Source organism: Bos javanicus, chromosome 16 (assembly GCF_032452875.1).
Source record: "Bos javanicus breed banteng chromosome 16, ARS-OSU_banteng_1.0, whole genome shotgun sequence".
Classification (NCBI taxonomy): domain Eukaryota; kingdom Metazoa; phylum Chordata; class Mammalia; order Artiodactyla; family Bovidae; genus Bos; species Bos javanicus.
In genome coordinates, this window is record NC_083883.1 from 14,445,074 (window position 1) to 14,450,119 (window position 5,046).

Sequence of the window (5,046 nt, forward strand, 5' to 3'; positions counted from 1 at the left end):
TAAAGTCTCATTACTTAATATATCTGTGCTTGGAAAATTTCTCTCTCTCTCTCTCTCTCTCTCTGTATACACACACACACACACACACACACACACACACACACTATGTTTTTTTGAAAAATAGTTTTGATAGATGCCATAATAGTCTGGTCTTTGCTTAGGGAGTACATCTTGAGTATTCTCACCCTGCTTCCTGTAAGTGGTAATTATGTGAAATGGTGACCACAGTTAAGCTGACACATCCATCACCTCACACAATTACCACTTTTGGAAGGGGGGATGTATACATTATAGCTATGTAAGTAATTTTATTTAATTTACATGCACAGTACATCATGCGAAATGCCAGGCTGAATGAAACACAAGCTGGAATCAAGATTGCTGGGAGAAATATCAATAAACTCAGATATGCAGATGAAACCACCCTTATGGAAGAAAGCAAAATAGAACTAAAAAGCCTCTTGATGAAAGTGAAAGAGAAGAGTTAAAAATTTGACTTAAAACTCAACATTCAAAAAACAAAGATCATGGCATCTGGTCCCATCATTTCATGCCAAATATATGGGGAAACAATGGAAACAGTGAGAGGCTATTTTTTGGGCTTCAAAGTCACTGCAGATGGTGACTGCAGCCATGAAATTAAAAGATGTTTGCTCCTCAGAATAAAAGCTATGACCAAATTAGACAGCATATTAAAAAAACAGACACTTTGCCAACAAAGGTCCATCTAGTCAAAGCCATGGTTTTTCCAGTAGTCATGTATGGATGTGAGAGTTGGACTGTGAAGAAAGCTGAATGCCATAGAATTGATGTTTTTGAACTGTAGTATTGGAGAAGACTCTTGAGGGTCCCTTGGACTGCAAGGAGATCAAACCAGTCCATCCTAAAGGAAATTGGTCCTGAATATTCATTGAAAGGACTGATGCTAAAGCTGCAGCTGCAATACTTTGGCCACATGATACGAAGTATTGACTCCTTGGGGAAAAAACCCTGATGCTGGGAATGATTGAAGGCAGAAAGAGAAAGGGACTGCAGAGGATGAGATGGTTGGGTGGCATCACTAACTCAATGGACATGAGTTTGAGTAAGCCTCCTGGAGTTGGTGATGGATAGGGAAGCCCATCTTGCTGTAGTCCATGGGATCACAAAGAGTCAGACAGAACTGAGCGACTGAACTGAACTTAACATAATTTTAATTTGTCAGTTATACCTCCATAATTTTGAGGGGATAAGCACAACCATAAAAATTCAAATATATATCAAGTTTAGAGTTTCTTGACTCAAGCCTTCTCATTTTGGCCCATTTTAAACAATAAGAACCACCTCTGCGTTTCTTTGGTGAATTATTTTCAGTTGTGTTGGCAAAATGTGAAATCCATATTTTTTATACCAAAATTGAGATCATCACCCATAATTAATGTTGAACAATGTTAGGTGTCAAACTCAGAGTTAGTGATAATGATAGTGAAGTTGCTCAGTCGTGTCTGACTCTTTGCAACCCCATGGACAGTAGCCAACCAAGCTCCTCCATCCATGGGATTTTCCAGGAAAGAATACTGGAGTGGGTTGCCATTTCCTTCTCCAGGGGATCTTCCCAACCCAGGGATCGAACCAGGGTCTCCTGCATTGTAGGCAGACGCTTTACCGTCTGAGCCACCAGGGAAGGCCAAGCTCAGAGTTATGCAAGTTTAAAACAATTGAAAACAATTTGCAAACATCTTGACCTCAGGCTGAAGCACTATTGTTTTCTCTGTGACTATGCGTTGGAAACTGTAAATTAGAATAACTTGGTTTTCACTAAATTAAAAAAGAAAGTCACTCTGTAACCTATGTAGATATCTAAACATTGAGTTGCCTCGTTTATCAGCAACTGACTGTCAATAGTACAAATGATTTAAATGGAGCTAAACCATATTTTCGTGTTCCCTAACCTCTCTAAAACTTACTAATTATTTGAAATTTTAGAGGCATGATGATTATGTATTTTACTAAATATAAAAGATATGATGTTCATTAATGATCTTTAGTAATTAACCTAGAACACATTAAAGTGAAAGAAAGTGAAACTAAAGTTGCTCAGTTGTATCTGACTCTTTGCAACCCCATGAACTGTAGCCTACCAGGTTCCTCTGTCCATGGGATTTTCCAGGCAAGAATAATGAAGTGGGTTCCATTTCCTTCTCCAGGAGATCTTCCTGACATAGGGATTGAATCTGGGTGTTCAGAATTATATACACAAGAATAAGGAGCATGAGTTCAGTTCAGTTCAGTTGCTCAGTCGTGTCTGACTCTTTGTGACCCCCATGGGCTGTAGCACACCAGACTTCCCTGTCCATCACCAACTCCCGAAGTGACTCCCTCGAGTTGGTGATGCCATTCAACCATCTCATCCTCTGTCGTCCCCTTCTCCTCCTGTCTTCAATCTTTCCCAGCAACAGGGTCTTTTCCAAGGGGTCAGTTCTTTGCATCAGGTGGCCAAAGTATTGGAGCTTCAGCATCAGCATCAGTCCTTCCAATGAATATTCAGGGTTGATTTCCATTAGGATTGACTGGTTTGATCTCCTTGCAGTCCAAGGGACTCTCAAGAGTCTTCTCCAACATCACAATTCAAAAGCATCAGTTCTTCAGCACTCAGCTCTCTTTATAGTCCAACTCTCTCACATGTATACCTGACTACTAGAAAAACCATAGCCTTGACTAGACAGACCTTTGTTGGTAAAGTAATGTCTGCTTTCTAATATGCTGTCTAGGTGAGTCCTAGCTTTTCTTCCAAGGAGCAAGCATATTTTAATTTCATAAATGCAGTCACCATCTTCTTTGCATTTAATAGCACATGTTAGAAATAACACAAAGATCCATCGGACTACAGTACTGTGCACTTCTTAAATAATGTCATAACTTTTAATATGCAGAAATGGAAGGGTTATGCAAATACATAGTAAAGTTAAAAATTGTTTGTTAGTATAACCTGGATTTGGGGAAGAGTTTTACAAACAAGCAAAAAATGCTATTAGCATGAATGTACTCCATATTAGCTTATATATACACAAATAAAAAAGTGGGAAAATATTAATTGAAAGTGTTTGTCATTGTCCTTGGGATTAAAATTGCATGGATACTTGCTACTTTATGTATTTCTGATTTTTGACTTATTTTAACAACAAATAGCCTTTTTTTTTGTAATTAGAATATAAAATCAACATTATGTGAAATGTAAATAAGAGAAGTAATGCAGAGTTTAAATATTTTTTAAAAAAATTTTACAGAAGTGCCTGAGTAATATGATATAGTGATTCTATTTAAATTATATTTAAAAAAACAACTTTAGTTTGAAATATCTTAGAGTTTTGTTCAATTTGCAGAATTGTAGTTGGTACAAAACCTTGTTATTTGAATAAGAATATAAGTTTTGTTAGGTTTTTCTTGAATTCAAGTCAGAATGTTTTCATTTACTTTTAATAGACTTGAATTTCTATATTACTAAAGAGCAAGAATAATATAATTTACAGAAAGCACCAAACCAAACTTAATGGTTAGATGAGTTAACCAAGAATGATTAACTCTTTCTTGATAGCAGTAATAATACTTTTCATTTGTATAGGTTTTATAGTTACCAAATTGTTTACACAAGCATTTATTTGTCCAAATCTTACAGAAGCCTTTACTAAAGCAGGGAAAAACTAAATCAATACCAAAGACTAAAATGCAGGCAAGTTATTCAAAGGGACCAGAACACAAGTTTACAGATTTTTTTCTAATGACTTTGAAAATAAGTGAATGTACTATATCTGAAATCATTTCTATGATGCATTTCTGGTGTGTGCATTTATGCTTTCTTATATTAATTATCCATATCCATGTGCTTTAAAAGTATAAAGTATTTTAAAGTTAAATGCTATTAGAAATTCTTATATATTGATAATAATAACTTTTAAACAATCTTCCTGTTATACGATGAACATACTTCAGATAATATCAGGTGAATTTAAGAAATATTGATATTCAGTTCAGTTCAATCGCTCAGTCGTGTCTGACTCTTTGCGACCCCATGAATTGCAGCACGCCAGGCCTCCCTGTCCATCACCAACTCCTGGAGTTCACCCAAACCCATGTCCGTTGAGTTGGTGATGCCATCCAGCTTTCTCATCCTCTGTCGTCCCCTTCTCCTCCTGCCCCCAATCCCTCCCAGCATCAGAGTTTTTTGCAATGAGTCAACACTTTGCATGAGATGGCCAAAATATTGGAGTTTCAGCTTTAGCATCAGTCCTTCCAAAGAACACCCAGGACTGATCTCCTTTAGAATGGACTGGTTGGATCTCCTTGCAGTCCAAGGGACTCTCAAGAGTCTTCTCCAACACCACAGTTCAAAAGCATCAATTCTTCGGCACTCAGCTTTCTTCACAGCCAAATTTTCACATCCATACATGACCATTGGAAAAACCATAGCCTTGACTAGACGGACCTTTGTTAAGCATCGTTTATTTTTTCATCAATTACTGTTACTGTATTATAAGCATTTTGAAAATGTCAGACTTTGATCTAGACACAGGTTATATGAAAATATAAATAAAATATTTTTCATAATCACAAGGTGTTTCAAATTTTACAAATTTGATCCTGCTTGTAGAGGAGTCTACACATCCTCCTTAAATTTGGGAGCATACTTTGAGAAAGTTATAAGTAAACTGATTTGTTGATTACTTAGATAAAGCAGTTCTCTTTCTCTGCTGAAATGTAGTAATTCTTGCTGTATATTACCTCCCCAGGACTTATTTATTACTGAAAGATTATACCTTTTGAATCCCTTCACCCATTTTGCCCACCCCTTAACCTCTAGCAGCTATCAGTATGTTGTCTGTTTGATTTTATTTTTTTCCCTAGATTCAACATATAAGTAGGATCATATGGTATTTTCTCCACCGACTTATCTCAATTAGCATGATGCAATGAAGTTCCATCCATGTTGTCAAGCATGGCAAAATTTCCTTCATCTTTATGGCTGAATAATATTCCATCACATATGTATGTTGTTCAGTTGCTCAGTTG

General features: G+C 36.6%; 1 non-coding gene across 1 annotated transcript; it reads right to left on the bottom strand.

The window, feature by feature from the left end:
- Positions 1-1,591: 1,591 nt before the first annotated feature.
- TRNAC-ACA (transfer RNA cysteine (anticodon ACA)) lies at positions 1,592-1,663 on the bottom strand. The gene has a single exon. It is a non-coding gene; the product is annotated as a tRNA-Cys (tRNA).
- Positions 1,664-5,046: the final 3,383 nt, after the last annotated feature.